Raw genomic sequence first — 23,970 nt, 5'->3', positions numbered from 1 at the left:
GGCAACAAGGTTTCAGAAGGAGACGAGTATGACTAACCTTGATTTCTTTGAGGAAATAATAATGTAAGTGAATTGTGACAAAACATAAACTCTTTTGTATTTAAGTTTATAAAATATTTTTCCTGAAATTTGTTTATGAAAGTAAAATAGTTGAACGTGGTCCAAAAAAATGAAAGATAACTTGGCTGAATTGTGTTAAAACACAAAATGCTGCAGAAACTCAGCAGGTCAAACTGTGTCCTTCATGTAGCAAAGGCAGAGATACAAAACTGACAATTTGGGCTTGAGCCCTTCATCAAAGTATGAGAAAATGCTAGTGAGCATCAGAATAAAAGAGTGGGAGGGGGGTAGAGGGGTGGTCGGGCAGGAGATGATAGGTGGAGAAGGGAGGGAGGGAGGGGACACCAGCACTGAGGTGGGGTGGGGAGGCAACGCTGTGTAGGTGAAATAACCAGAAAGACAGGAAATGAGGGAGGGGAAAGAAAAGGGAAGCAGGTTTAATGAAAAGCAGTGAAGTCAATATTCATGCCATCTGGCTGACAGAAAATAAGGTGTTGTTCCTCCAATCTGCGGGTCGTCAGGGTGGAACAGTACATAAGGCCATGGACAGACATTTGAGCGCAGGAGTGTGACCCGGAATTGAAATGGTTGGCCACTGGTTGGTCGCTGTGGTCGCGAATGGAGAGGAGGTGCTGAGCGAAACGAGCTCCCAGTCTGCGACCATTCTTTCCGACGTAGAGAACACCGCACCGGATGCAGTAAATACGTCCTCTGGATGTACAGGTGAAGTGTTGTTTCATGTGAAAGGCCTGTTTGTGGCCCCATTGCGTGGTGAGGGAGGAGGTGTGGGTGCAAGTTTTGCACCTCCTGCGGGCACAGGGGAAGGTGCTGAAGATGCGATGGGTGGGAAAGGATGAGTGCATGAGGGAATTGCAGAGGGAATGGTCCCTGTGGAAAGGCGAGAGAGGAGGAGCGGGAAAGATGTGCCTGGTGGTGGGATCCCCTCCCTATCATCTCCTGCCCTGCCACCCCACTTCCTCCTCCCACTATTTTTTTCTGATGCTCACCAGAATTTTCTCATACTTTGATGAAGGGCTCAAGCCCGAAATGTCAGTGATATTTCTTTGCCTTTGCTACATTAAGGAGACTGTTTGACCTGCCAAGTTTCTCCAGCATTTTCTGTTTTTACTTCAACCACCGAATCCACAGAATTTTGTGTTTTACTTCTAGCTGAATTGTGTGAGACAGGCACTTAATGTTAAAGGAACATTAAAGTAGTTTTCTTTAGGGCCAGGAATTACAACCGAGACTCTTTCTAAAAAAATGTAAGAATCTGCACTGAGGATGTGAGACTCAGGGTAATAAAGTGATTCTGCAAAATGATAATAGATAATATGTAATGTTCACAAAAATAATACCTACGGAAAGAAAGTTTGTGTTTGGCCAGTGCTGAAAATGGAAAGGAAAGAACAGAATAGAACCAAAATATTTTTTAATAGTTTTGCGTCCATAAGGGTACAGCCACCAGCAATGCAAGAATGCAGGATGGAAATGATTTTAAAAAAAGCTGAAGAGGTTGCATTTACACTGTGCAGTTCCTGGGCAAATTGGAGGTGGCCAATTCTGGGAACAATGGAACAAAAAGGAGAGTCAAGAGCTCAAGGGAGCTCACATAATATTGTTTGAACCTGACTGTCAAGAATATAAATTATAAGGGAAGATCAGAGAGATTTGGGCTTTACGGTTTGGAAAAAATGTGATCTTGAGGTAAAGTTAATGGAATGGTAAAGGTTATTTTGAAATATCACTTTAAATTAAACTGTAAAACAAGGCAACATGGGGTTCAAAGTGATAAAAGGCAATTTTGGGATTGATAGCAAGCAGTGTGTGGTTAACTGGTAATTTCCAGATCATTATTTAAAAAAACAATTGGATGATTTGGGGTTGTCTGCAGGGTTTCTTTGAATCAAAGAATTTTGATCCAGCAATCTTTCTCATTTTTAAATATCCTATGAAACTTTAAAACTTGTTTCAAACCAGTAATTAATTATGGTTTGACTCTCATTACTGTGTACATATTGGTTAGCACAGAGACTGGATCAGAGCATTCAAAATACCGGGCTCTGCATAATCTTTGACTGTTGATTGAGGTTGGACGACTCTTATGCATTATATCACTGCTTTACTCTCTTCTCAGGGGATTTGCAGATTTTTTTTTTCTCTGTTTTCTAATTATTCATTGAGATTTATTGGTGTACTGATTGCCGACATTTCAGATCATCCACCACAGATTTACATCTTTGAGTTCTGAAGTGAAGTTCATTGCTAGTTAAATCTTCTGACAGTCATGGGGATGTTCATTTATATTAACAAAATATCCATCATTGTGCATGTTGCCACATTAAGTTGGCCATATTTTTAATATAGTGACATGAAACCCCTCTGTGATAGCACTCAACAGATCTTCATTGAAACTTTGTGTGCTGTCATTGCTGGACAGTAAATTTTCATTGGGTTAAAGTTCACAGATCTTAACAAAACATTAATTATTTTTCTTTTATTATTTTGCCTATATTAATGGTATTAATGTATTTTCATGCAAAAACTCATGTAACTCGATCGTATTACTTGGCTTTCAATTAAGTGTATGAGATTTTCCTACTGTTTGCTTGGATTAGACAGAAATGTGATGCTAAAGAATTACAGATGTTGCCATTCCAAATTTGCACTCTCCCCTGAGTCAGTCTTGGAAGGTTTACAGTAGAACTAGTATGACTACAAGTCCGTTATTATTGAGAATAATTTGAAATAATTTAAAAGTATTACTCAGATTTAACATTGAAGTATGCAGTTTTCCTCCAGGCTTCTGAGAATCTTGTAATTTGAACCAAACCCATGCTTGGTCGAAGACTAACATTAAATAAAAATATAATTAATAGATTTGATTGACCTACTGCAAACCTGATTGCATTTATGAAGTGAATCAGGTATGTTGAAAAATTTAGATCCTTAATCCAATTTAAAATAATTTCCCATTATTTTAAAGAAAACACTCAGACTTCATTCCTTGAAGCGGGTGGGACCATAGAATGCTGCAGCAGAGAAAACAGACCATTCAGCCCCTCTAGTCTGTACTGACCATCATTTTGCTAGTCCTACTGACCTGCTCCTATTTCATAATCCTCCAGACCTTTCCCATCCATGTATCTATCCAATTTATTCTTAAAACACAAGATCAAGCCCACATTCACCACATCAGATGGCAGCTCATTCCACACTCCCACCACTCTCTGAATGAAGAACTTCCCCCAAACCTTTCTCCTTACATCTTTAAACTATAACCTCTCATAATTATCACCCCCAATCTAAGTGGAAAAAGCCAACTTGCATCTACTCTGTTTATACCTCTCATGATCGTGTAAACCTCTATCAAATCTCACCTCATTCTTTTTGCCAAGGAATAAAGTCCTAACCTCTTTAATCTTTCCTTGTAAATCAACACCTGAAAATCTGGCAATATTCTAATAAATCTTCTCTGAACTCTTTCAATCCTATTGATATCCTTCCTGTACTTGGGTGCTAAGAACTGCACACAATATTCCAAATTTGCCCTCACCAAGGTCTTAAACTTAAAATAATATCTCAACTCCTATACTCAATACATGATTTTTAAAGTCGAAGATGCTAAAAGCTTTCTTTACATCCCTGTCCACCTGCGACACCACCTTCAGGGAACAATGTATCTGTATTCCTAGATCTCCCTGCTCCTCCACACTCATCAGTGCCCTATTATTTACTCTATTTGTCCTTCCTTGGTTTTCCCTTCCAAAATACTTCACCTCATACTTGTCTGCAATAAACTCCATCTGCCATTTTTTTTGGCCCATTCTCCCAGTTGGTCCAGATCCCTATGCAAGCTTTGAAAATCTTCCTCGCTATCTTTGTGCCATCAGCAAACTTGGTGATCCAATTTACCACATTTTCATCCAGATACAAGAAACAATAATGGTCCTAAAAACAGATCCCTGAAGCACACCACAAATCACAGCCTCCAGTCTGAGAAGCAACCATCCACTACTACTCTCTGTTTTCTCCCACACAGCCAATCACGAATCCAGTTTACAACCTCTCCATCGATACCTAGTGTCATAATCTTCTGAATTAACCTCCCATATGGGACCTTGTCAAAGGCTTTACTGAACTTCATGTGGACAACATCCACAGCCTTTCCTTCATCTACCTTCTTAGTAACCTCCTTGAAAAATTCTACAAGATTCGTTAAACTTGACCTAACATGCACAAAGCCATGCTGACTGTCCTTAATCAGCCCATGACTGTCCAAAAACTTATATAACCTGTCTCTCAGAACTCCTAAAAATTTGCCTATTACTGACCTCTGGCTCAGTTTTTTTTTGGAGTCTTTTCTAAACAACGGGACAACATGAACGACCCTCTGGCACCTCACCTGTGGCTAAGGACATTTTGAATATATCAGCCAGGGCCCTCTGAAATTTGTACATGAGTCTCTGTCAAGTTGCAAGTAATGCCATATCTGGCCTGGGTGATTTATCTACCTTTATTCACTGTAAGGCAGCAAGCACCTCCTCCTTAATCTCCGTATGTTCAATGACCCTTCTGTTTGTTTCCCTTCCTTCCTGATACAATATACTTTTTTCCTGAGTAAATACTGATACCACAAAAAAAACTGTTTAAGGACCCCCCCCCCCCCCCATTATATGAGGCTCCACTCATAGTTGAGCACTCTGATCCTCTAGAGCACACATGTCAAACTCAGGCCCGCAGGCCAAATTTGGCCCGTGATATAATTATATTTGGCCCGCAAGATCATATCAAGTATGTATTAGAGCTGGCCCGCTGGCCGCCGCGCCAGTATAGCGCATGCACAGCTAATACTACAAATTCCAGAATGCTTTGCAAATGCGTTAGCGTCGGCCCGTCAGCCCGATAATCGCTCCCACCTCCTCTCTTTACTTTCATTAGTATCTGTGACCTGTCGCCGAACTCACATGTAATAAACCCCTTACGAAAAATGGCCAAACGAAAGACAGAAAACAGGACCTTTCAAGACAGGTGGGAGGCAAACTATATGTTCATCATTTAAAAGACAAACCTGTTTGTCTTGTGTGTGGAGCCAGCGTGTCTGTAGTTAAAGAATATAACATACGACGACACTATGAAACGAAACACCAGGACAGGTATAAGGATCTGAACGAGAAGAAAAAGCTCCAGAAGGTGGAGGAGATGAAAAGAAGTCTGGTTTTACAGCAAACTTTATTTTATATTTTATTTCTCATTTGTTAATGCTTCTTCTGGAAAGAGTTTAACCAAAACTATTATTAAACATTTATTTTAATAAGAAAAAGTTTAACATTACATATGTTGAAAGAAGAGAAAACATGCAGATGTTGTTGAAAATTTTTAATAAATATTTAGTTTGGCCCACGACTTAGTCCAAGTTTTTAAGTTTGGCCCTCTGTGACTTTGAGTTTGACACCCCTGCTCTAGGGGATCAATTATTTCCCTTATTATCTTTTTACTCTTAATATACTTGTAGAAACCCTTCAGATTTACCGCCAGAACAACCTCATTTCTTCCTTTTACCTTCTTGATTTCTTTCTTGAGTATTTTCTTGATTTTTCTGTAATCTTCAAGTACTTCATTTGCTTCTTGCTCCTATACTTGCTGTACATTTCCCTCTTCTTCTTAACCAGATCACCTGTTAATCATAACAGGAAATACAAACTCTGCACCTTCAAGATTTCGCCTATGAAGGCCATCCAATTACCTAACACGCCCTTGTCAGAAACAACATATTCCAATCCACTCTTCTTAGATCCTTTCTCATTTCCACAAAATTTGATTTTCTCCAATTTAGAATCCCAGCCTGAGGACCAGATTTATCCTTTTCCATAATTCACTTGAAGCTAAAGACATTATGGTTATTGGACCCAAGATATTCACCTACACATACATCTGTCACCTGATCTGTCTTGGTCCCTAATAGGAGATCAAATACTTCATCCTCTCTTGTTGGTACCTCTTTGTATTGATTTAGAAAACTTTCCTGAACACATTTCACAAACTCCAAGCCCTTTTACAATGTGGGAGTCTCATTCAATATACGGAAAGTTAAAATCTCATACTGTCAGAACATTCTGCTTCTTGCATCAGTCTGCTCTCTCTCTACAGATTTCTTCCTCCAATTCTCTCTATTGGTCGGTCTATAATACAACCCTATCAGTGTCATCACACCTTTTCCATTCCACAACTCCACCCATATGGCCTCGGTAGACAAGTCCTCCTGGGGCAGTCCTGACTGCACATCTGAGATATTTTCCTTGACAAGCATTGCCACTCCTCCGTTGCCAATGCTTTGAAAAAGGCATCTTTGATGCTTGGATTCATGAATAGATTTGCAAAGTATAACATAAAGAAGCTGTGACAAATTTATAAGAAGTAAAAACTGAGGATTTATTTCCATGGAGGCTGTCTGACCTGCCAAGTCCTTCCATATTCTCATTGTTTGCTCTGTGATAAATTCAATATAAAGAATTTGCTACATTGAAATTGGAGAAGTCTGATTAATGCTGGGAATTTGAAACCTTGAGGAGAATTTTTTTTAAAATCAAAGAGAATGTGGCCATGATTGGCAGAACCTTCATTTTTATACATGCAAAATGAGCCTTGGGAAGGTACTGATCAGAAGCCCCATGAACAATGTAAAATTATTTTCACAGGTAGGGAATAGAACAGAATTGTTTGAAATCGAGTACATTGCTGAGCCATTGCTGTAAAGAGTCAACAAAATAGCTGTAGGCCTGGAGATGTAAGTGGAAGAAACAAGGTAAAAATTCTTCTCTCAAGAAGAATCCAGTGAGCTGGATGATATGACCGTGAAACCGTTGCGGATACAATCTTTGGTTACTAATAATCCAGATTATTTAATTATTTGAATTCAACAGCTGTGGAGATTCTGATCTTAATACATTAGGCCAGCCATTTTGTAATCTAATCCAGTAATTTAGCCGCTGTGATTTGATGCCAGCTAACATTTAACTGTCAGTATCAGTAACAAACAGCATTGTCATTTGTCATTATCAGTTTTTGGTCTCTGTGATTATGCTCATTGCAAATTGCCTACATTAACATGGTCACTGCACTTAAAAGGTCATCCATTAATTTTGGGAGATGTGCTGTTTGCAGACATCAAAAAAAATAGTTAAGAAGCAACTGTGCATACTTAGATTTGCAAATATAGGGGAAAGGAATAGCCGTACCTGGATTAAGGTGGGCATGTGGACAAGCAAATGTTATTGAATTTTGACATCATAGGTTAATATTAAACAGTAATGAACAATTTAGTTATGGAAATGCATAGCATGGAAGCAGGTCTTTTGGCCAAACTTGTCCATGCTACCAAGTGCTCACATTTCTCGAACTCTTTCCTAAGCATGTATATGTCTTAATGTCTTTTAACTGTTGTAATTCTAGCTGACTCTGCCAATTTCTTAGGCAGCTTGCACTATATACACATCAGTCTCTATGTAGAAAAGTTTCCCCTTGGGTCCCTTTCAAAATTTCACTGAAATCTTTACCCTCTAGTTTTTGGCACAACTACCCTGGGGAGAAAACTGACTTCTCACCTTGTCTATATCTTTCATTATTTTGTATAACTCTCTAAATTCATCCCTTGGCCTCCTACGCTCTAGCAGAAAAAAATCTCTGCCTATCAACCTCTTTTTACAACTCAAGCTCTCCAGTCCCAGGAACATCATTGTGAAATCTTTCATGGATCTTTTCCAGTCTGATGGTATCATCTGTAGATTGTACTGATGTTGCAGTTGTAATCTAAACAAAGTTAAGAAATATTTATTTGGTGTCATCTTAAATTGCCACAAATTATTCTTTACTTTTGATGCATAATAGAAGGGGGGAGGGGCTCTTGGTGTATCAAGTTTATATTGGCACCTGAAATAACTTCATCATTCTCTTTCCACACTCATTTCCCTATAGCCTATTTTTTCTGACAAGCTATTGATACTACTGTGATTCTGATCCCATCCTCCAATACTAAGAGTAATTAATCTACCATCTATGTTTGGGAGTGAGAGCAAACTAAAGAATCCAGGAAACCAATCTGCCACTGGATAATAAGCAAAATTCACATCGACAGCAGCCTTATAGGTCAGGATTGAATCAGAGTTGCTGGAACTGAGACGACAGCTTGCTGTACCATGAACTCTTTTGAAATTTTATTCCATTCACCCCCTTTCACAAGTGGAATACAAAGTGTGCAATTCATTACATCTTTTTCTGGATGCAACTTGGGGGGTCTACAAATGAAGATATTTGCAAATGTTGGAAATCTATTCATGTTGCTACCCGTACACCATCCAACTTCTAAACAACAAACTCAGTTAGAGACTCATTTAAAGACTCTTATTTTGCACCTTATTTATGACTCATTTTTATCTGTATTGCATTATCAATTTGTTCACATTTCTTTCTTTGAATTAAAATCAGAATTTATTATTATGAACATGTCATGAAATTCATTTTGCAGTGCAGCAATTGCAGGTGAAAATATTGCAATGAAGAACATTTTTTAAATGATATATTAGTGCAAAAGAAGAGTAAGTGAGGCACTGCCTATGGTTCATTTTCCATTCAGAAATCTGATGGCAGATGGGAAGAAGCTGTTATTATGACCTTTGGATCATTGTCTTCAGGCTCCTGGACTTCCTTAGTGATGGTAGCAGTGTGAAGAGAGCATGGCCTGGGTGGTGAGAGTCCATCCATACCAATCAGATTGCTCTCCATGTTACACCTGCAGAAATTTGTAAATGTCATACCAAATCTCCTCAAACTCTTCATGAGGTAAAGCCACTGGCGAGCCTCTTTCACGCTTGCCTTGGGATAGACACCCAGGAATTTAAAGTTCTTAATCCTTTCCACTACTGACCCTTCGATGAGGAATCATTTGTGTTCTCCTGATTGCTCCCTTCTGAAGTCCACAATTAGTTCCTTGTTTTTGCTAACATTGAGTACATTGTTGTTGTGGCGCCACTCAACTAGCAGCTCTATCTCTCTCTTGGATGCTTCCTCATTGACATCTGTGATTCTGTTGACGACCATGATGTCATTGGCAAATTTGTAGGTGGTATTTGAATTTGGACTTGCCACATAGTCATGGATGTAGAGAGAATAGAGCAGTGGGCTCACCATGCATCCTTGAAGTACACTTGTATTGATTATCACTTGTATTGATTATCAGTGAGGACGAGAGATTATTTCTGATTCGTACTGCCTGTGGTCTTCTAATTTGGAAGTGAAGGATACATTTCTCTTTTGATTACCCGTCTATTTCTTGAGTATCATTTACTGATAAGGAGAAATTCTGCCTGACCTGCGGGAAAAAGAATCTCAGGTTCGTATGTGATGTCATGTTTGTACTCTGAGAATAAATCTGAACTTTTGAACTTTGAAACTGATAAATTGGCATTACGTGAGGGGATAAAAAAGCCTCTCCAAAGATCTATACCTGTTGCAATTTCTAGCATTTACCTATACATCTGTTTCTTATTTTTACTTTGTAATTCATTTGAAGGATGCAAACTTTACAGGTTGTGCTGCACTGTTAGCCAGAATCAGACACACACAAAGATAAAGACTGTACAACAGGCTTTAATCCACAAAGACTTCCACAGAGCCTGTGGCTGCAACAGCTCTGAGTGAGACCTCGGGAGGCCGGCGCCGGCTTATATCCCGGAGGGTGATTGACACCGGACCGGGTGGGGCTTGATCCGTCCAGGCCGACTGATTGACATCTGGCCAGGTGTTGTCCTGTCCCCTTACACTCCTGCAGGTACAGAGATTGCCCCCTGCAGTAGGCCGGTGGTGCACCACCACACAGGTTGAACCAACACTGAATTGCCCATCTGTAATTGCCATCTTGAAGTGCTGCAGTCCTTGAGGTGTGGGTGGGCCTCAACACCCCACTGTGTAATTGGATCCAGGATTTTGTCACCTCCAGACCCCAATCAGAGTGGATTGGCAAGACATGATTAACTCCTTTCTTGAGCAAATATGGAAGAGTTGCGCAAGAAGGAACGTGAATTGAGAAGAATTAATTCCATGCAGAAAGAAAAATTAAAAATACAGACTTTTTTTTAAAACAAATTTTTGAGTTGGCTCCAATATTCTGGATGAAAATTATGTGTCCTTATATTTCAAAATGTGTCTATTGTTCTTTTGCAGTTTTTTTGGAACAATAGGAAATAATTTTGACTTTGACTATTGCTTTTGACTGCTCACTCGCTCTGTAAATGAGGGTAACTGTTCTTGAGTGGAAATATCCTGCGGCCATTGTTTTAAAAAACACAGTCAGTTTGAAGTAAAGTCCGAAGCTTCAGTTTATGCCAATACACTTGTCTGGTTTCTTTTTCTCTTTAAAGTTTGTGATCAATTCTTTTGTTGTGGTGTATCTCTGCGGTGGTCGCTGTGGTTCCTTTGATGCACACTGAAATAAATATCCATATGAGGCATTTGAACAATGGCAAATCAGAATGGCTGCAGCCGCCAAGAAACGCATTGCTCAGTTTTGCTAACAATTTTCCAAGAAATATGAAAATCACTTTGTATTCTGAATTTTAGCATCTCCCTGGGCTTTGTTCTTGCCAGTTGAGAATCTGATCCAATTGTTCTTTCCTTGTGGTTTACATCTTGCTCTAACACTCCAATCAAATTATTGATCCTTTTGTATTTGAAAATATTTCCTTAAAATATTTTTTTTTGAGGTTTTAACAAAAATAGACTACACCTTACTTTGTACTCTGGATTAAAAACCTACATTTTTGGAATGCTGCAGTTCTGTTGGTGTGGTTCATTTAAAACAAAATTGTGCACAAAAGATGTCTCATTTAATAAAAATGCCAGTTTTGTAAGATCATTTGCTTAACTTGAATTTCAAAAGCAACGATTAGAACATAATTTCCATATTTAAACTTTGTATGTATGAAATAAGATTTTCTTTGTACAAGGCACTTATATTATTTGTGTAATCACAAATTTATTGCTGTTTGCATTTAAACCATGGATTGGATGAAGTGTTTTTAAGTGGCTTGCTGAAGCATGTCTCTTCCATTTAGGCTCCGAATCCAGCAGTCATGTTGTGCCAAGTACTCCTTATTTTTTTGCCTGTCTGTGCATCATTAACCTCATTCATTATTCTGTGAAGGAAAAGAAAGATCTTTCCCGGTGCATTAAATTGATTGAATGAGATGAGCCTTAGCCTCTCCAGCTTTCTTCCATTGATACTTGGATGAAATCAATGGGATGAAAGCCAATTAACTTATTTGGTGCTTGAACTGAGTCACAGAATGAAAATGAAGCAACTTGCTGTTGCTTTAAAACAATGCAAAGGTAATGACATGGTGTGAATTCTAACTTCATTATAACTGTGGGAATAATGAACTGGGTTGCCTCAGTGTATGTGAATGCTAAGGCAGCCACATTCTGCTCCTCATAGATGTAGTTCAGATCCTATTACAAAGTGGAAAGCTTTTATCCTTGTGGTCAAAAGAACATGGCAATGCATATATAGATTTTAGAAATACTATAGTGGAAATATCAACAGGTAAATTTGGCAGAGGGTGTAGATATCATAAAATGGTTTATTTCAGTTGGACATCATTCAGAAAACAGATTTATTCATCTTATCTGAAATCCTTGCTTGAATATTACATTATTGAAACCTTTTTAGATTTACATAAATTGTTTCCTCAAATTCTTTTTCACAGGCTAAAATGCATTGCTTGGTTGTATTTAATTTTGCCAAATTAAAATTCCCATGGATATCATTCTTTTTACTGTTGAGCACATCATTTCACAGCATGTCACATTATCGAATGTTTTGGGTAATAGCTAGGTATTGACTCATCATTCTTTTTGTGCCACCATATTTGACTGCTATTGAGAAACACACAAGTCTTCTACTCTGAGCACATGCTATTGACAAACACACAAGTCTTCTACTCTGAGCACATGCTATTGAGAAACACACAAGTCTTCTACTCTGAGCACATACCATCTCTCCTAAATCAATCAAAGTATTATTATTCCTTTCTCCTCCCTATCCTCCCACCCATTTCTCTGAACTTAAAACATGTTCCAGTTCCTACACTTTCCTGTTTTGATGAAGTCATTAAAATTTGGAGTTTTATTCTGTTTACAAGTTTAACTACTGTTGGCATTCAATTAATTTATGTTTTTTTGGGAGGGGGGGTGGTGAGCTATCACTTGTGAGTAGAGTAAGACCTCTATCTATATTACATGAGAGCGATTTTCAAATAAAATCTGTACTGATGGCTGTATACTGCTACACACATTTTTAAATTTTCTCTATTGGCAGAAGTATTCTTTCTTTTAATCAGGAGGCGCTTACCCTGTTAGCTTTGCAGTGAACATCATGATTGTGAGGGGTGTTGTTAGATTTTCAAATCATTCCACAAACCCAGTATTTTTCTCTTGCAACAGGTTTTATTGGGTGATTGGATGACATGGCAATTTGAATGATAGCACTGAAGCTGTGGCTTTGATGGCTATGGTTGCTAAGTACCTTACTAAATCTTCTATTTTATAACATTATCTACCATTTGATACCTAAAATACCAAAAACAGCAATTTGGCTATAATGACTTCATCATACCTCAGTTCCCTTATGTTCCTCCCTTTTTCTTTAACCAAGAAAAAAATTTTGCAGGCACTTTCAGAGGTTTGAGTTATTTAAGAAGAGCCAAGCTTGGGGGTTGAGTATATAAAAGGCAGACAATGTTTAACTCACATAACCAATAGTTTTGTTGGGTATCGGAGAAGAGTGATGAAATAAATGCACGAATATACAACAGGACCATGTAAAAAGCTGGTCAACAAAATTAAAGTTCAGGGAAAAGAGAGGTTGAGTGTGAGACTGAATAAAATATTGGCAGTGAGTCATGGTAAATGGTTTGTTTCAGACGGAAGGATGGTGTTTCCCTAAGGGACAGTGCATAGGTCTCTGCTTTTGAGGATACACCCACAGCTGCATATTTTTGCAGAGAGTGGCAATTGTCCATAATTCTGAACCCTGCAGGGATGTGGAATCTAGATCACTGGAGGTACTTAGAGGAGGTAAATACATTTTTGGAAGATCCAGAAATTGATGACAATGGGAATGAGTTGGGGTCAGGGCCAATTCTGCCATTGAAAGGTTTTACACTGATATTTATTTTGAAACCTGATTTTTTGTGCCTGAAATGCTTGGAACTTTTTCAGCCCAAGTTTGCTAGATTGCCAAATTGGTGGTAAGGATGCTTTCTAATCTGCTCCTTAATATTTAAAATTTTTAAATCAAATTTCTATCACCTTTCTGAAATTCTTATGTAGCTTCTTTGTGTTTTAACCTTTGATAGCAAGGTTTCATTTTCCTAAATCTGGAAGCCAAAAGGTCAGGATATGATTCCTGTGGTGCACAGAATTAAAAACAATTTTTTACCTGTGATTGTTGAGCAGCACCAGTGTGATTTCCTTCACTTCAATACCTTAGTTTTAAAGCCATTATCCATTGTGCATATCAATGAAGTTTATGTGATAAATATCTGTGAACCTCCCCTCCCCCCATTGCATCTCAACTCTTTTAATCTTCATTGTTTCTCTTTTCAGCATTTGCAAACAATTCTGTTCTATTCATTAGATTGAGATGGATTTCCTACAGTTTATTCCTCAGTTTTTAATTACGCCTCTTCAGTTTAAAGAGTTAATCTCCACTTCTCTGGTGTCATTGCCAAACTTAAATGTGTGACACTCTCTCTCCTTTCATCTAATTCATTAATAAATACTGTGAAGACTTGAGGTCCCATACAGATCCCTGTGGGATGTCACTAGTTGTAAGTACCTAAGTGACTCTCTGTCCCTTGCCTCTCAGCCCATCTGAGTTAGTCAATAATTTTCTCTTGAATCCATGAGCATCAACTGCAACAAAGTCTCTTTTAATGGATTTTATCAAGTACCTTCAGAAAGTCCATTTAAATACCATACAGACTCCCATGTTCACTACCTTGTACACATTTTAAAAACTAAAATCTCAATAAGGTTTGTCAGCTGTGAATTAGCCTGGTTAGAATTTGAATCTTTACAATGTGTAACTTGTATTGCATGTGTATCACATTTTTGTCTTCATTTTATAAAGTTGTAATGTGACAGTTGAAGAGCTTTTTTTAAAGAAGAGGGTCAGGAGTTAAATCCTCTTGGGTATTGAATATTTTAATATAATTGATGAACATCCCAGTGAACAGCTATGAAATTCATCCTGAGTGATTGTAATGTACGTCTAAACATTCTGAACACGCATATGTACACATTCAAATTTCTGTCTGAATCTCTCTAGTGTCTTATAACTTGAACCATGATTCATTTTACAGAACCTTCAGCCTCTCAAGGCGAAAATTCTACATAAAAAATCATTGTGCAGTTGGGAAGTGAATTTCACAATTTATTCACCATGCATGTTTCCAAGTAATTGCATCTCCTTGAAGGTAATAGGCCTCACATTGCCATATTGGACAGATTTTTTGTTTACAGTTTTTTTTAAAAAAGGATGCACTTTTTTTTAAAAAAAAAGGAACGTTGCTGTTTTACATGAGATTTATATTTGTTCTTATTTCCCCTCTCAGCACTCTATTTCTCCTGCAAACCTCTGACTTTATTTTTCTGCAGTGATGGTGCAGTTTTTGTCCAAGCAGCTGCTTCCATCTTTCAACTGACAATGGGAGCAACCCCAGGGATACAAATCTCTTCATTCACACTGTAAAAGAAAACCTTTTTGTGGCCATCTGTGAGAGAAGTTGTCTTCCTTGTTAATCTTGGGGGAATACTGAACGTCTTCCAAAACCATACTTCTCAATTTTTTTGTTCAAAAATGTAAGAACATAACCGTTGAACATTGCATAGTTTATGAATGCAGTACAGATGCAGTGATGAAGATGCCTTTTTGGGTTTTTGGAGCAAGGTAATATTGTACTGTGAAGCATAGATGAGGCTGATTCCACAGCATCATCGATTCCTGAGGCACTGTTCCAGAAGTGCCGATCTCTGCTGCGGTATGTCCTTGTGTTTCTCCGAAAGAGTTTTATGAATAAATAACAATACTTGCTCTTGTTAATTTTATTTGACTCAACTTTTTTCTCACATAGCACTCATTTCACAAGTCAGTATGACGTTTCTCCACCGAGGATGAATACTAGTAGATGATGTTCTAGAGTTCTATCCAAATATAGTTGTGCTAAATGGTTTGTAAAAAGTTTACTTCATCTTTTACATATTTTTCTTTCATCATTTGGAAATTATTGTTTTCTTTCTCATCACCTTTCTTCAACAGGTGTACTTGATCCCATAAATGGGAGCAATTGTCTTTTTGTCAAAAAAAATTATTTAAATGGCTGCTGCTTTATATTTTACAGATGTGTCCAACTAAATATGTACAACAACCAGGAAATGTTAAAAACTCTTTATGACTGACGTGAAAGCTGTTGATTTTTCCTTTTTTATTTGTAATGCATCAAAATGCCATTTCGTGCATTGAATAGTGTATGGTTACAATATTATAGAGGTTGCGACATGAATGCATAGCTGCAACTTTACCAAATTTTGCGAAGTTCATTTACACTTGTACTTATAATCTTTTTATAGGCTCACAGTTGAAGCACGAGACACTGGGAAAGTTGAACCAATGTACTGCTTAGTCTGAAAGGATATGTCTGACATAAACTGAGATAGTTCTGAACTTCCAGTATAAACTTCAAAAAGTTGTGGCTGAATTGCAGACAAGATTTAAAAAAAAATTGCAGAAAAAAATCTCAGGCTATTGCATCCAGTGGAGGAAAAGGGAGAAAACAACCATATGTCACAAAAGTTGAGATAAATTATTCTACTTATTAAAGTGACATCTTAAGTACAATGCATGAATTGGTAGAAATATCCAGCTGGTGCTGTACTGCTGTGAATACAATGTTTGCTAATTCATAATTTGTGCACTTTTCTAACTCTAAATCAGTTTAACAGATGACTTTAACATTGAACAACTTTCCCCCTCAAATGCTTATTGGTTTGGCACACATTTCCAATGTGGTGTATAATGGTGATCAATTACAATATTGTTACAATTATTTCCAAGACTTGAATCCAATTTATTTTCAAATATTTTGACTTGAAAATATTGCCAGTTGAAAGGGATTATGGAACAAAATACTCAACGCGTTACTGAACCTGGTCAGTTTATTCTAGCAGATTTACTATTTAGAAATTGAAAAGTTATTGCTGTACTTGAGTTTATCTAGTTTTAAAGTTTCAATGTGATATGACAGTAACATATTTTACAGCTAATGCTCATTATCCCCATTTCATAACTGCTATTTATATGGTTAACAGCGAGAATATGAAATGAAGAGCAGGTGGTTCCATGAATTATCCTGACAGATTTGCTGGGTTGAGGGTGGGCATTAATTTTCATATAATAAAAATGTTCATTAGTGAAGTGTCAGTTAGCAGCAATTGGCTGACCATGTCCTCAAATAAAACGGAGAGGAAAAGGTGCTATGGAAAACCATTTTCTGAATCAATCATTGGGTGAGCCCATAATATTTTTGGTCTTTCTTGTCCAGTTGTATTTAGTGCTTCTGGTTGTTTATGTATTTGAAATTATAAAAAAAATAGAATCATGTACAGAATATGTTCAGGACCTATAGGGTTACAAGTTATGGAAGTATCCAATTATTAAATAAGATTATGACTACAATTTTATTTGTAGAAATATTAGTCCACATTACTCCAAAGGACCAGTGAGAAGCTCTGTGGCTGAAGGACGCACAGGTGATTGGCTATTCGTGACTCGAGGTGAGGAACCCACTCAGGATGCGGGCTGCTGGAGACTGGCTTGAGACTGGCTGAAGGGGCACCAGGTATTGGAACCAGGATGCGAGAGGGTACTAGAGGCTTCCCGATTGTGTCAGAGATTCGGATCTGGAGCTTGGGTTGCCAGTGTTTTGGACTGGCATCTGTATGATTGCAGAGGCTGCGGGGATGCTGGAGGCAAATCCACAGACACTCACTGAATCTGGGGGCCTTTTTTTTTGCTTCTCTTTCTCTGACTCTAAGAGATGCTTGGCAAATTCTGCTGATGGAAAATATGACAGTTTCGTGTTATATTACTTTCGTTTTATTTGATGACAATAAAGGAATCCTGAATGAAGACTCAAAGCATATTTGGAAACAATGAGTTTCAAAAGGAGACGAAAATGAACAGAATGGAGAGATTTGAAGAGCAATGATTATGTGGGTGAAGACTGATGGTATTTTGTTTTTTTAAAAATTTTTCTTTTCTTTCCGAACGACAACCAGATGTAAAAATCAGGGGAATGGTCCGAAACTTCTGAACCTTTTTACACTCAAATGTTTTTACAATTTCTTTGAAACAAGGACATAAGGGATCTTGACTCTGTACTTGCAGACAGGAATCGGTTGCTCTTGATTTACTTTATTGTCATTGTGTGGATGCAAGAGAATTGACAGAAAAAGGTTTGCAAGAAAATCATCAGGTGCTAAGTTCATTCCAACTGTCGAGGGACAAGTGCAGCAAATTACACAGGTTAAGGCCTCATTTTTTGTCTCCTGGACATGGCTGTTGTGTTACCCAACCTGTACTCAAAAATATGTTCTTGGGACTATCTAAGGATCCCCAGAGCTGTCAATATGGCATCAGTTTGTGTTAAAACATTGATTATACGATTGCCTGTTGGGGCAAGTCAGAAGCATGGTAATATTATGTGCACTAGAATGGACAGGAGATGTTTGGACTTTTTAATCTTGTTGCAATTTTTGGCCCAAGGAAATAAAATCACAATAAACGATGTAATATTGTTGGCAGGAAGCAGTTGAAAACCCTTCAAGCATTTAATCTCAGGTCAGATTCATTTATTACTTCATAATTCATTTCCTTATTTGGAACTTCTTTGTTTAAACTAGCCACTTCAAGGAACATCAAATAAATCAACAAATAGCTGGATGTTTCACAGCATTGGTAACCCTGAATGCTTTTAATTGTGATTTAAGGATGTTTCGAAGCACTTTCATTGTAGAGTTAAGAAAATGTTTCAGTGGATATCTCCTTTCAAATTGCACTGTGGACCAGTGGAATTACATGGCATTTAATTAAAATAATTTTTGGATTTAAGTTAAGAAGATGGATTGCATGATTGTAGGTCTGTTTCCTTGAGTATGTAAGGTCAAAGGGTGGACAGGATGAAAGGAATGCTTCTATTCAATATCTGCAAAATAATGAATATAATATTAAAATTAGTAAAGCAGGTTTCAGTACAACAAATCAGTAGCTCTTCCAAATCTGTGCATCTTTGCAGTAATCCACCATGTTAAAAATGCTAATTAATATGTTACTGGTAAAATAATAGCATTATGAACAAAAATCAGTCCTCATCAAGGGGTCAGCAGTGAAAAGATAATATATTTCAGATTTATTGTCAGAGTACACACATGACATCACATACAACTCTGAGATTCTGAGAACTATAGGACATTACAGCTCAGAATCAGGCTCCTTTGGCCCTAGCCCATTCTCAATCATTTTTCTGCTGAGCCCTACTGACCTGCACTAGGACCTCAGCCCTCTGTACCTCTCCCATCTATGTAACTGTCCAAATTTGTCTTCAATGTTAAAAGTGAGTCTGCATTCACCACTTCAGCTGGTAGCTCATTCCACACTCCCACCACTCTCTGTCTGAAGAAGTTCCCCTTAAACCTTTCACTCTTAACCCATATCCTCTGGTTGGTATTTCCTACCCTCAGTACAGCCTTTCCTTTATTAACCTTCCAGGTAACTGCCTCGAAAAACTCTATAAGTTTGGTTAAACACGATCTACCATGCACAAAATCATGTTGGCTATTCCTAATCAATCCCTGACTATACAAATATTTGTACAATATATCTAATCTTTTAGAACACCTTCCAATAATTTACCTACTACTGATGTCAGTCTCTTTGGCCGATAATTTCCATGTTGACTTTTGGTGCCTTTTTTAAGCTCTCTTTTAAAAAATAATGTATTGGGCACAGCCCAGGACATTACAGGTAAAACCCTCCCCACTATTGAGTACACCTATGGGGAATGCTGCCATCAGAGGGCAGCACCCAAAATGCACTCTTTTCTAACTGCTGCCATCAGGAAAGAGGTATAGGTGCCACAAAACTTGCACCACCAGGCTGTTACCCTCTACCATCAGACTCACCAACAACAAACTCAATCAGGGACAGATTTAAGGATTCTTACTTGTGCATTTGATTGATTTTCTTTGCTCTACCTGTATTGCACAGTCAGTTGGTTTACATTCGTTATCTGTTTATGGTTCTCTTGATTTTTAACACTGTGCACAGTTTATTTTTGCACTATCAATTCGTGGTAATTCTGCCATGCCCGCAGGAGAACGGAATCCCAGGGTTGTATGTGATGTGATGTATGTACTCTGACAATAAATCTGAAATCTGAGCTATCCTCCAATCTTCTAGCATCATAACCGTGGATAAGGACATTTTAAATATTTACCCCCTGCAATTTATACCCTAGACTTCCTCAATGTCTGAAGGAATATCTTGTCAGGCCCTGGGGATTTATACACCTTACTTGCTTTAAGATAGTAAGTCCTTACTTCCATTGACTCTATTCCTGAGTGAATACTGATACATTTAAAAAAAAACATTTAAGATCTCCCCATCTCTTTTGGCTCCATACAAAGACCACTCTGATCTTTGAGGGGACGAATTTTGTCCCTTAGTAGCTTTTTGTTGTCATTATACCTGTATAAATCCTGAGCGTTTTCCTTCACATTGTCTGCTAAAGAAACCTCATGTCTTCTTTTAGCCTTCGTGATTTCTTTCTCGAAGTTTTTCTTGCATTTTGTTTTATACTCAAGTACCTAATTTGATCCATGTTACCAATACATGCAATACACCTCTCTCTTCCAAACCAGATCCCTAATGTCCCTCAAAAATCAAGGTTCTCTGTGCCTGCGAACTTTGCCTTTAATCCTGACAGGAACAAACAAACTCTGCACTCTCAAACTTTCACTTTGGAGGTCTTCTGCTTGCCTCACACATCCAAATCCACACATTCTAGATCCTTCTCATTTCGTCATGATTGGCCTTTCTCTTATTTAAGATTCACTGGTGCAACTTATTGTCATGTAATAAAAACAGCCATATTACACAAAATTGCCTTTTGCCTGCTGTAAGGCAGACAGATTTGCCATTGGCAGAAATTGCCTGAAAGCTCCTCTTACAGTCAGAGAAAGAGAAGCTGAAGAGAATCCCCCTCAGAGTCACCGAGTGATTGTGGAATCGCTACCGCAGACTCTGCAGCCGCACAGAATCCAGTCCAAACCATCGGCAAACTGAGCTCCATATCCGAACCTCGGATATGATTAGGAACCCTTTAGTGCCCTTGGCACCCTCTCCCATCCTAGTTCTGATACCTGGTAACCCTTCAGGCAGTTTTGAGCCTATCTCCACCAGTCCGCAGCCTGGAGCGATTCCCTTGACTGCAGTCTCCCACAGCCTGCATGGGTTCCTTTCTTCAGATCACCAACAGCCCATTGCCAGTATCGATCCTCGCTGGTTACCAACCCACAGGTTGTCTCCTCTGCTTTTCCTTCTCAGATGGAGGTGTGGTCTTCCTATTTTCTGGTGCCCTGCACCAGTCCTCTGCTTCCCTGGAGTCTGCAACCCCTTGTATTTGCTGCTAATCATAGACACCGTCATCTTGGGCCCACATCCCACGGTCATGGGGTTTAGAATCTCAACCCAAGGCCCAGACCTATCCTTCTCCATAATTAACTTGAAACTAGCATTATTTTCACTGGACCCAAAATGTTCCCCTACTCATACTTCTGGCACCAGTCCTGTCTCATTGCCTTAGAAGAGATCTAGTATTGCACTCTCTCCTGTTTGAACCTCTATATATTCATTTAGAAAACTTTCCTGAACACATTTGACAAACTCCAAGCCATCCAGCTCTTTTACAGTGTGGGAGTCCCAGTTAACATGCGGAAAGTTAAAATCTATTCCTATTTTCAACCTTATATTTCCTGCAGCTATCTGTTATCTCTGTGCAGATTTGCTCCTCCAATTCTCGTTGACTATTGGATGGTCTATAATCTAACACCATGAATGTGGTCATACCTTTCCCCTTCCTCAGCTCCACTCATGTAGCCTCAGTAGACACACTCTCTGGTCTCTCTTGCTGTAGCACAGCCATGATATTTTCCATGACAAGCAATGCCACTCTTCCCCCTTTCATCTCCCTCTTCTATTGCCTCTGAAGCAACGGAAGCCTGGAGTATTGAGTTGTCAGTCCTGCTCCTCCTGCAACCAAGTTTCACTAATGGCCACAATGCAATAATTCCAAGTGCCAATCTGCCTTTCCTACAGTACTCACTGCATTGAAATAGATGCACTTAAGAACATTTTCACCATGTAGAACACTTTGATTTCTAACTTGCAATTTTCACATCATCTTTTACCTGCTCCATTCCTCTAACTGGTCTGTCACTCCAGTTCCCACTGTCCTGCAAATCTAGTTTAAATCACACCACCACCCCCCCCCCCCCTCCCGCCCCTTCCCTGGAGCAGCATAAGCAAACCTTCCCAAAGGATATTTGACTCCTCCAGTTCAGATGAAAATCTCCCTGTGGAGCAGAATCCCCCCCCTTCCCTGGAAGAGAGCCCAATGATCCAGAAATCTGAAGCCCTCCCTCCTCCCTCCACATGTTAAACTGCATTATCCTCGTATTTCAAACTTCACAAGCACATGGCATGAGTAGCAATCCTGAGATCACATCCCTGGAGGTTGGGTCCTTTAGCCTAGCACTGAATTCCCTGAACTCACTTTCAGGATCTCCTCACCTGTCCTACCCACGTCCTCGGTCCCTACATGAACCACAACATCTGGCTGTCCGCCCTCCTTCCTGAGAATGCTGTGAACTCAATCAGATCCTGGCATCAGGGAGGCAACATACCATCTGAGATTCTCGATTCCTTTCGCAGAACCTCTTATCTGTCCCCCTAATTATGGAATCCTCCATAACTACAGTTCACCTCTTCTTCCTTCCTTCAGCCACAGGACCACACTCTGTGCCAGAGACCTGATTGCCATGACTTTTCCCTGGTAGGGCTAAGGGTAAAGAACTTCAAATTCCTGGGTGTCAACATCCGAGTGGCTACATGTCGACGCAGTCACGAAGATGGCTTGCCTGTGACGTGAGGAGCTTGAGCAGATTTTGTATGTCACCAAAGGCTCTTGCAAATTTTAACAGGTGTGTTCTGACTGGATGCAGTACTGTCTGGCATGGAGGTGTCAATGCACAGGACAGGAGAGGAAAAGACAACAGATGTGTGAATTCAGCCAGCGACATCATGGGCATCAGTCTTCACTCCATTAAGAACATCAACAAGAGACAGTGTCTTAAGAAAGCAGCCACTATCCTTAGGAAGTCTCATCACCCAGGCCATGCTCGCTTCCCATTTCCATCATCAGGAAGAGGTGCAGGAACCTGAAGACAAATACACAATGGTACAAAAACAGCTTCTTCCCTTTCACCATCAGATTTTTGAATAGACAATAAACCACAGACACAACCTCACTTTCTCTTTCTTTGCACTAATTTCTTGAGTTAAACATGTAATTTCTGAAATATTTGTAATGCTGTTGTGCAAAGCAGTAAATATTGTGACATCTTCATGGCATGACAATAAATTTTGATTCTGATGCTCCTCTCCACTCCTGGTAACTCGTGCACCAGCCTGACCTGCAAGTATATCGTTGTTAATATATTATTACATGGTCCATGATTACATCCCAGATGCATTATTATCATGTAGCAGATGCAATATTCGCCGGCTCTGCTCATCTCTGGATCACTTTGAAATCAGTAGTTTATACATACGGCTCCTCTTTGTCGACTACAGCTTGGCCTTTAATACCATTATTCCCTCAGTGCTGGCCAAGAAGCTACAAACTCTAAGCCTCTATACCCCCCTCTGTAACTGGATCCTTGACTTTCTCAGTGGAAGACCACAGTCAGTACCAATTGGAAACAACGTCTCCTCTTCACTGATCATCAAGGCAGGCAAACCCCAAGGATGCAAGCTTAGACCCCTGCTCTACTGTTATACACCCCCGACTGTGTGGCCAGGCCCAGTTCCAATGCCATCTACAAGTTTGCCGATGACACCACAGTTGTCGGCAGAATCCCTAACAGCAATGAGGAAACGTACATGAGGGAGAGAGATCAGCTCGTTGGATGGTGTAACAACAACCTTTCGCTCACCGTGGGCAAAACCAAAGAGATTTGTTGATGATGAAATGATATGTGGCCTGGCTAAGAAAATATTGTTTCAAAACTCTGAGGCCACTCATGTTTGTTTTACAAAAATCAAATAACTGGACTGTTTGTTTTATAATTGTTTATTTAAAAAAAACTCAGGGTGCTGTTATTTTGAATGACTTTGTTGAGGAATCTTCGAAGTGACTCAATCATGGCAAATAAAACATGTTTGGATTTGATCTGTGCAGTTACCTGTTTCACATTTTCTTAATTCTACTAAATACTTAAAAAGATACTGAAAATATACACAGACCCAGGTTTCAAAAAACAAAGGCTGGATGTGGAATCATCCATATTACACATGATATATTTTCTGTCATAATAAAGGGGCTCTGTATGTCAGACAAATTTTCATAACTGATTGTTTCATGAGTTCTTGCGCCTTCTACCTTCTTGCAATATCATTGCCCCTGGAGTACGCTCTACTTTTATAACTGGCGTTGCAATATAAGAAAAATTGTGTATGTG

At 38.9% G+C, this 23,970-nt stretch overlaps 1 protein-coding gene across 14 annotated transcripts in view; it reads left to right on the top strand.

Annotated features, from left to right (window-relative positions):
- Positions 1–23,970, top strand: part of wwox (WW domain containing oxidoreductase) — an 877,584-nt gene that overhangs the window by 98,719 nt on the left and 754,895 nt on the right. The gene's annotated exons all lie outside the window — the stretch shown is intronic.

This window comes from Narcine bancroftii, chromosome 10 (assembly GCF_036971445.1).
Source record: "Narcine bancroftii isolate sNarBan1 chromosome 10, sNarBan1.hap1, whole genome shotgun sequence".
NCBI lineage: Eukaryota > Metazoa > Chordata > Chondrichthyes > Torpediniformes > Narcinidae > Narcine > Narcine bancroftii.
Note: the sequence above shows the minus strand (reverse complement) of the source record. Positions and strands in the feature narration are given on the sequence as shown.